Consider the following 9,778-nt stretch of genomic DNA (forward strand, 5'->3'; position numbering starts at 1 on the left):
CTACAGAGGGGCAAAGAGAGGTGTTGAAGAAGTCTGAGAGGTGTCTGATGATGGCTTGGCATGCCCAGAGCAGGCACGTTCTCGGAATGTCTTTGCTCCTGAAATCAGAAACCCCACAGAGAGAGCTGAGGTGCCAGCACCATGCAGGTCTGGGCCTGCCCCAACCCAGACGTCTTTCCCACCCCAGTGTTTACACTGAAGCACTTGCTCCAGCACAGGCTGAATCTGTGCCCCTGGCTCTGGCACCCCTGCATGCTGCCACCCCTCCATGGACCTTGCATGGCCCTTCCCATGCCAGTGCTGGACCCAAGCTGTGGTTTGGATGGAGAGGATGGAGGTCCCCAGCTGCAAGTGCTCGTACATATGCTTCTGGAGGGCACTGAAGCTGGTTTAGGGTTGTTGCTTTTTAATGCCCATTAAATGCATGGAAGGTTCTTAGCAGCTTATGCAGTTTCTCATTAATTTCTCAACTTCCACTATTCCTTTATGCTTCCACAACAGAGTTAGAAGGAACATTGCCCACAGGGAAGCAATTCCCCTCAGCCATCAAACCCAAGCATTATCAGCAGCTCTGCTATCCCTTCCCACCAGATACCTACTCGACCGCACGAGCTGAGCAAGAACACTCTCAGCAGCGCTGACTTCAAGTAGAGTCCTTACGGCAGTGGGATGGAGGACCCACATTGGCCCTATCATTAACAAGTGGGAAGCTCATTTCTACTAAGAAGGGGGAAATGGCACTGTCCAGAGAACTGGCCCACACTCACCTCCTTGGCAGGGACTGATTGCAAATAAGCTGTTGGTGAGGGTGGTGGAGGATGAGAATAGCATGGGGTTTCCCACATGGTTAATCCCTGCCATGGTGCCTTCTTGGATTTACCCACCCCCTTGAGCTGGGTGGGGCAGAGGAGACCACATCTGGGTCCACCCATGCACTCCCAAAAAAGGAACGGCATGTCACCCCAGTTTGGGAACAGGTGTGTTCAGTGGCCAGATGAAGGCACACTAGCAGACCCAGAACTTGTTTGACACGGGCTATTATTTCATGGCATCTTGAGTATATTCCACATGTCCTTTAAGTGCTCCAGCAAAGTAATAGACCAGACCAGCCTTTCCAATCATGTTCCTCTCACACGTCAGTTTGGTTCTTTCAGAACAGGGAGGGGGTGGCATTTTGCCAGCATTATATAAGAAGCAGAGTGATTGCATAAGTTCAGCTGGTCACAAAGGTATAAAAAAGGCTTTATTGATAGTTGCTGCAGCTGGAAGTCTTTCCAGAAATCTCAGTGTGTATTTTCCAAGGAACTTACCCTTTTCTAGCTTTAGTGTTTTCTGGGATACTCTTTCCTCTGGATACTTTTGCTGTGGGGAAACGCTCGTACAAAAGTAACGTGTTTGCTTTTGTGCAGGAAACCCTCGGAGAAGGCTGTATGTGACTTCAGCGGAGCCATCTAAAGTGCTTGAGTTGCTTTACTGACCTGCAATCTGTGCACAGTCAGCGGCAGGTGCTTGTTTTAAATCAGTCCCCAGACGCAAGCCTAGGACACTTGGTGGACTCTTTGAGTGCTCCTGAGATCAACAACGAAACCATATGACTGCAATTAAGAAGAGCTGCTCTACTTGAGATTTTTCTATAGAATGAAATAGCTACTAACATCTGCTGAAAACACTAGTTACTTGACATAATTTCACCAGCAAGAAAGTATCTTTTGCATTCCACATGCCCATGCAGGGTGGGATCTTGTGTCTTTCAGGGAAGGGGGGGAAATGAGGCAGCATTTAAAAGGGGCCACAATGGGACTCGCTGTAACTCCAGCAACACAGAAAGAAACGGCAAACTTAGCTTTGCCCCTCTGAGTATCTCCTATACGCATAGCATTAAACTTATGGAAAAGGCTTTGCAAGACCAAGGCCTGATTAGTAGCTAATGCATTCCCAGGTTCAATAACAAGTACACTTTGTACATCAGAGGAATGGCAGACTGCCCAGAGCTTTTGGGCAGATGCTGTTTCTAAAGAAATTAAATGCGTGAATAGATAATAACCAAAGAAATCCCTGCTGGAATAGAGAACGGGCAACCTCCTTCTGATAAAATCAACTTCTTGCTCAATCATTCTCCACTTGAACACGAAGACCAAACTGAGTCAGTTCTGAAGGCCCTGGAATCTTCAAATAAGCGGTTGGGTTTCTGTCCTCTTTGTCATGCCGTACATTATCCTAATGTATCGGGCTTGTGTGGCAGGGGTTTGGCAGTGGGGGGGGTGGGGCTGCAGGGGTGGCTTCTATGAGAAGCTGCTAGAAGCTTCCCTTATGTCTGATGGAGCCAATGCCAGACAGCACTGAGATGGACCTACTGCTGGCCAAGAATGAGCCCATCAGTGACAGTGGTAACCCCCTTGCGACAACATATCTGAGAAAGGGATCCCCGCTCTGTGCAATAGAAAGAGCAGCTGGAGAGAGGAGTGAGGATATGCGAGAGAAACAACTCAGTAGACACCAAGGTCAATGGAGAAGGAAGGGGAGGAGGTACTACAGGTATCTGAGCAGAGATTCCCCTGCAGCCTGTGGTGAAGACTATAGTAAAGCAGGCTGTCCTCCTGCAGCCTATGGAGGTTAAGGGTGGAACAAATATGCACCTATAACCCATGGAGAATCCCATGCCTGAGCAGGTACCCCATATCTGAAGGAGGCTGTGCCCCATGGGAAGCCTGCACTGGAACAGGGTTCAGGCATGACCTCTGGACCCATGCAGAGAGGAGTCTATGCTGGGAGAGGTTTGCTGGCAGGACTTGTGACCCTGCACAGGGCTCACACTGGAGCAGTTCATGAGGAACTGTAGTCTTTGGGACCAATTCACATTGGAGAGTTTCATGAAGAAATGCAGCCCATGAGAGAGACCCTATGCTGGAGCAAAGGAAGAGTGTGAGGAGCCTACCCCCTGGGCAGGAAGGAGCAGCAGAGACAATGTGATGAACTGACCCCAAAACCCCTTTCCTCCATCCCGCTGTACCACTGGAATGGAGGAGAGAGACAAAATCAAGAAGGAAGCTGAGCATGGGAGAAGAAAGGGGTGGGGGGTGGGGGAATATTTTAAGATTTATTTATTCTTTTTTGTTTTCTCATTACCTGCTCTGATTTTTGATTGGTAATAAACTAATTTTTGCCCCATCTCAGGTCTTCTTTGCCCATAATGATAGCTGGTGAGTGATCTCTCCTTGTCGTTACATTAACATTGACTGTTTTGTTATAACTGAGGAGGTGGAGGGATAGAGCAGATTTGGTGGGCATCTGGCTTCCAGCCAGAGTCAATCCACCACACCTAGGAACTAGTAAAACATAGTAAGGACAACTCCTCTGTCCCTTCCTAAATGAGGGAAATTGCAGAAGGTCAGCTGGCTCTGCTAGGCTGAAGGAGTCATTCACTCCAACTTGCTAAGGGCAGGAAGGAAGGAGGAGAGGCAAGTGTGGCTACCCCATGTCCTTGCCATGCAAAGCAGAGAAATCAAGTGGTGACTCAGCAGCTAAGACCTGCAAGAACATCAAGCAGGAATGGGAGCCCAGTGGTGAAAAGATGAACATGAGATTGGCAAGGACTAAGTGAGCTCTGACGCAGGAAGGAACGAGGTCAGAGGGATGGAGAGAGGTAACCTCAAACCACCTTCTTATTTCAAGCAGCTTCATCATGCAAGGTGAATTCCTTAGCTGGCCTTTTACACTACTGAATCTTCTCATGCTGCTGTTAGACCCAGTCATTGTTGCATGCCCACCTCTGACTGAAATGGCTTTCAGTGATCTCACTGAGAGCTCTGTAAGAGACGTTTGGCCACACTGAATAGGCTTCCTGGCAGGAAGAATTTAGACCTACAGTAAGGCTCAGAAAATGGGGGGGGGAAAGTGCACTCAGAGGAGCAAAATACAGCACTTGTGTGGTGGAATGCTGCTGTTGATGTGGCTACTGTTAGCTGCTGGCACAGAGCAGACACAACTGTTTTGTGCCCTAAGAACCAGGCTACTGGCACCACATGAAGCCTCTAGGGAGTGGAGAGGTGTTTGGCCAATTTTCCAAAGGACAGAGACCAAGACTTGCTTCTCTTTTCTCTCCTGTTTCCCATGGCCCATGGGGATGGTACAGCCTCACAAAAATCTTGTTCCAACACCATGGGCCCTGGATGCAAAGGACAACAGCTGTTCTGCCCAGGGTCTGACTTTGGAAAGCAAGGGATAGAGCTTAAGATACAGCTCAAGAATGGGACCTTGGTGCACAGCTGTAGTTGAGAGGTGTGTTTAACTGCCCTGAGCCCCAGGTGGGACACTTTCAGATGTCAGACAAGTAAGTCATTTACCCATCAAGCCCACAGGCACATCCTTTACCTCCTGGTGAGGATGTCTGGAGGATTAGCTGTAGTGTAATCACCGAGGCAACATTCTGGTGTAGGTGACAGCATGAGGCCAAAAAACCTTTTGCACATGTGCTTGGTGCCCCATCCTGAGCTGTGCACTGCATGTGACTGGGATATGGTTCTTGACCACTAAGGCCATCAGGAAGCTCCTGAAATGCCTCACAGTGAGAGAGAAGCTCAGTCATCTGAAGTCATCTGAGAGACCTGCAATATCTGATGTTCCTGGATATCGCTCAGTCTCTGAAATACATTTATGGTCTACGTCACAAGTGGTTTATTTTCAACACCTAGAGCACAGAAGGCAAGTGAGATGATGGGCTGTCATCTAAGGCACTTTATACTTGTTTAGTGCCAACTATGTTACAATATCATTTTGCTGCTGAAATATAAAAAAACCCCAAAACAACACCCATTGTTAAACAACAATTCTCAGCAGGGAGATCTCTGGGTTTGTTTCCCCTTACACCTGCTTTTCATGACTTCATTGGCTCGTTCAGAAGAGGAGGAGATAGAAAACAAGTGGGGGGCAAATTAATGCATTTCTGTGGGTTTTTTTTAATCCTTTTAATTATAAAAGATCTGAACAAACCCTTAAAAAATACCTGACTTTGGAGTGTCAACATGTAGCAGATGTCATAAAGTATTCATGGGGGCTGGAATTAAAGCTGACATGTTTTAGAGTGATTAAATTTGAGATGATGACTAGAGCTGGTTTTTCATTATTCCCTTGACATGAGCATAGAATTTCAGAACTTGAGAGTGTCTAAGTATTCAGCACATCTCTGTGGAGCCCAAACAAATGGCCTAGGGAAAGCAGTACAAGTAGTACTCAATGATGGCTACGTGAGTCTTTAGCTGCATCTCTGAAACCCCATTTCTCATATGCAGTACTTTCATACCAATTTCCTTCAGAAATCAGCCACAACAGGCTTTGCAAACAGACAATGGCTCCTTCATTTCTAGATGTCTCTCAGGAAGCAGGTGCCAAAGCATTTCCCAGCTGTGGAGGGAGCAAGTGGTGCCTAGTAGGGCCAACTCTGCTGCTGTAAGAGAGACAGATACATTTACAATCATCCTCTCTAGCTATATGTGCTGGGTTTGCTACTGTGCTGCAAGTGGGACTGGATGGAGGCTCCTACTCTGGAAGCATTAGACACAGAAGATGTGGCAAAGCAGAGCCTGCACACCTTTGGGAGAAACTGCTGGACATAGAGGAAGTCTGAGTCCTCTTAGAGGATGTTTTTCCAAGCAAAATATTCTCTCTGCTTGAGTATAACCATCTGGTACCAGCTCAAGGTCTCTCTCAGGAGACCTGTCCTCAGTAAGGGTTTTGTTCCCAGAAGGAAGAACTCTGCAGAGGATCACTTTGCAAAGCAACCTGTCATGAGGGTTTGTAAATGAGCTCTGCAAGGACCAAGCTCTCCAAGACAACACTTCAGAGTGCATGGGCTGAAAAAGGCCCCAGCTCCCTGCAGGGAAGGCCAGGGAGACAGGTCAGAGGTTAACTTTTGAACTGCTGAGCAGCTCTAGGACCTAAAGTCACACAAGAGGAAGGGATGGCATAGGGAAGGGTCCCCAGCTTCTTTATCCTCTTTCTCAGGACCTTCCCTATTCAAATTACTCCAGCAAAAGCTGGCAAGACAAGACTCAAGCTTAACAGGGCAAGGGGAGTTGAGCTAGGCTGCCAGGACCGGTGGCACTGACATGAGAGAAACTCCCCAAACATTCCTTCTCTCTTCCTCTTCCTCCTCCTCATCCCCTCCAGCCCTGGCAGCACCTCTTTGCAATGGCCATGTAACAACAGCATGCTGGCATTTGCCTAGCAGGGCTCCTGCAGCTCCTGAGTACACCCATCTTAACTGACCCACATCTTTCCGCAGGCTGTTTCTGGGGCAGCGTCAGTGTTTTGCCAGCACTGCTCACATCGCCCCTGCCCTGCTAAGGCAATCTTCCAGGCAGGGCAAACATTTCATCATCATCTCCTTCATGTTTCTTTTTCTTGCTCGTTTCCCTTTCTCCACCCCTATCTTTTTCCCTTGAATATTGCCTAATTTCCACATAGGTGCAGGCAGTGGGATGAGCTCACAGCTCAGCACAGGAGCCAAGGCCAGGCTCCTCTATCCCAGCATGGGGCTGCAGGGTCCACAATAAGCCTCTCCACCCAGGGCAGCTGTTGGTCCCACCATGTTGTGGTGGGAGCTGGGCCACTTCCTTCAGCATCCCTCATGAGAGGACATGGCTTACTGAAGATGAGAGAAGAGCATCAGCCCTACTGTGGTCCTCATCTCTGGGCAAAACCAATGCATTTCAAAAGGGCTCATCTTTTCATGTTCACCACTGTTGGGAAAGCAAAACCTTGTGTTTCCATGGGGCTGGTCACCTGGGGGTGGAGGAAGCAGAAAGTGAGAAGAAACCACACACAACTACTGGGCTAAGCTGCTGCTTTCCTGCACCTTCTCAGCTCACACCTCCCAAGAGAGACAGCAGGACCATGCAAGGAAATGGTGCTTTCTGCAGGAAAAGCATATTTTTTTTTGTTCCATTATTTTCTCTTTCTACTCCTATTATTTTTCAGACGGGGGAGGGGAGTTGAGCCACAGGATTCACAGGAACTATATATTACAGGGGAAGAAAGTATCCATTTTTTGTCCAGTAGGGAAAATTTTCTTGATGCAGACAAATATCACTGCCCAGAGGGCTGAATTGCTTCTGCTTCCAGTTGCTGAGGACTACAGTTTGTTAGATGGGAGTTTGATGAAAACTTCAAGTCGTAGCAAAACCGGAAAGTTTGCAGAGATACTTGCTGGAACCCTCAGAGAGGTCATGCTTTGTGGCTTGAAAAGGTGTTTTAAACCTTTCCTTGGACCAGATCTTGCAGCAGTATGGCTTTGCCAGAGAAGAAATAAACGGTTTAGGACAAGGGGATGGCACTGCTTTCTTAGGGATAAATACAATGAGGAAAGATGAGATAAGGAATGAAGGTCTCCCAGTGCTAGCACGTAGGCAGGAGGAGCGACCTGGGACTGGCGGATAAGAGTATGGCTGGGGTTTTGCTTGGGGACTTTCACTCTCCTAATTCTAGATCTGGTACCAGCAACTTGCATTCTGCCCTGCTCCCACCCCCACCCCCCCATAAAAATTATAATATTGGTACAGTAATTCAGAGTGCTACAAAGGTGATGCTATGCAAATTTCTGGTGGGAAATACAACTGTCTCAAAACATTGATATCCTGTGGTTTCATTTATGTGGTGGATGTTAATGTGTCTAATGGTTCTGAGGAGAGCTGTCTGAAAGAATGAATTTGGAGTTGTTTTGTTTCATGAGTAGTTCTATAAAGTAAGGAAGGAGGGAATTAGTTCATATTGCAGCTAGGGCTATTTATTTAAATTACAGCCAACCTGAGAGGTGAGGAGAAAATGCTGCACTTTGATTTGGAGCAATTTACAAGTAAAATGGAGGGGAATTTCAAACTGAAATAAACATTGCAAATGTACTTTCTTGGATTTTTTTCTTTTTTTCTTTTCTCAGGACAAACAATTTAGTACAACCAGCACTAATGCTCAAAACTATTTGTCACCAAATTTGCATTTTTCACACAAGGGAAGTTTCAGGTGAGAGAATTTCACCCGTCCCCAGCTGTGAGCCTGGGAATTGTGGATATCTCCCAGTCCTTTGCTGCTGTGTGAATTAACTCAACTGGATGTTTGCACCCAACATCTCACTGCTAAGGACACACCTCCAGTCCAGGCTTTGCATATTGTATTTGAGCAGCACTGTTCTTTTAACATTTTGGCAAGGTTTCCTTCCAGTGTGGTGTCACATAAATAGCAATCAGGTGGCTCACAGAGCTTCTCCAGCTCCTGGCTCTGTGTGTGTGGGTCACTCTCCTTCCCTCCACACTGAGACAATCTGTCCCAAGCCCACAGCAACTAGGTCATGAACCCAAAGACAGAGGTATCTCTCCCAAGCACACAGTGTGAGGTCCCCACATTGGCTGTATGGATGCATAAAACCTGAGCCTTTGGGGCTTTGCACCACGACACTCTTCTTCTTGATGGGGAACATGGCAGCTGTTTCCCTTCACCAGCATGCAGGGCTGCAGGGGACAAGCACTCTCCCAAGGAGCAAGGGCAGGAGATCACACAGCTCAGCCCAGGTGGACCTTGGTCAGCCCTGTCTCTCTGAGGTGCCAATGAAAATAACCATGGTTAATAAAATCAGGTAGACAAGGTTAGGTGCAAACATTTTTCTCAGAGGTAAGTTAAGTGAATGGAAATGGGCTTTCATCTAAAATTACCTGAAAGTCCTTTTTATAGTCATGTGCATTAACTCCTTAGTAGCAGTAATGTTTCGAGACTAATGGCTTTCATGAATCTTTCAGAGTGGGATGAAACAAAGCAGCTTCAAAAACAGTTTCTATTTTCTGAAATGACTCCAAAAGTCACCTTTTGGCTAACCTGGATTTCCCATGCCCCAGAAGCTAGAGAAAGAAACTTTAATGAACCCAGACATTTCTAAATCCAGCCCCCCATTTTTCCCTGTTGCCTGTGACCCTCAACTTAAACAGCAAAGCAGTGTGCTGGGACCTGAGAACCATTCATTACCATTTGTGAGACATAGATAATAGGGAAAGAGAGCCTTAGAAATAGTGCATACAAACAAATGGTAGAAATAAGAAGTTCAGTCTCTGTGACCCCTCATGCTCTCAGAGCTGAACGGCTGCAGAGGTTTTCACAGGTTCAGGCCCTGATTTGATTCAAAACCACCTTCAGAGCAGGCTGCTTGCTTCAGCTGCTTGGCTGTTCTGTGTAGGAAGGGGGAAGCTGTTGGACACCAGGAATGTGGCACTGTCATCGCATCACTTCAGCCATGTTAGTGATCCGAGGGAAGGTCACTCCCCAAAACACTGTGTTGGTAAATGCTACAGAAGTGTGGAGCTGGGGAGGTCCATAAGGGCAAACACTGCTTAGGTTTTACAGTACAAATTACACTAAGAACAGAAAAATGTCTTTCCATTTTCCTGATCCCAGACATTCCTGGGAGCATAGGCCATGGCTGCTTTATTTTTAAAATCAACAAGTTCACCCAAAGAAAAAGCATTTCTTGATCTCGTGACTGCCAGAGCAGAAAGATTTGTCCCCTTGCAGCCAGGCAATGTGCTTCCTGCCAGCTGGACTCACTCGCTGCCGAAATCCTGTCCCAGCAGCACAGAAGCTGTCTCTTATCGGCTAAGTCAGGCTGGAGCAATGGGATTGAGACATTTCAAGATATCATCTGTGAGAGCAAGATAAATCGAGGTGAGTTGATTTGTCAATCTCTGCTGCACTCTGTAACTCGCGCAGGCGGCACCTGGCCCCTGCAGCTCTGTCAGCCCCA

Source organism: Dryobates pubescens, chromosome 13 (genome assembly GCF_014839835.1).
Source record: "Dryobates pubescens isolate bDryPub1 chromosome 13, bDryPub1.pri, whole genome shotgun sequence".
Classification (NCBI taxonomy): domain Eukaryota; kingdom Metazoa; phylum Chordata; class Aves; order Piciformes; family Picidae; genus Dryobates; species Dryobates pubescens.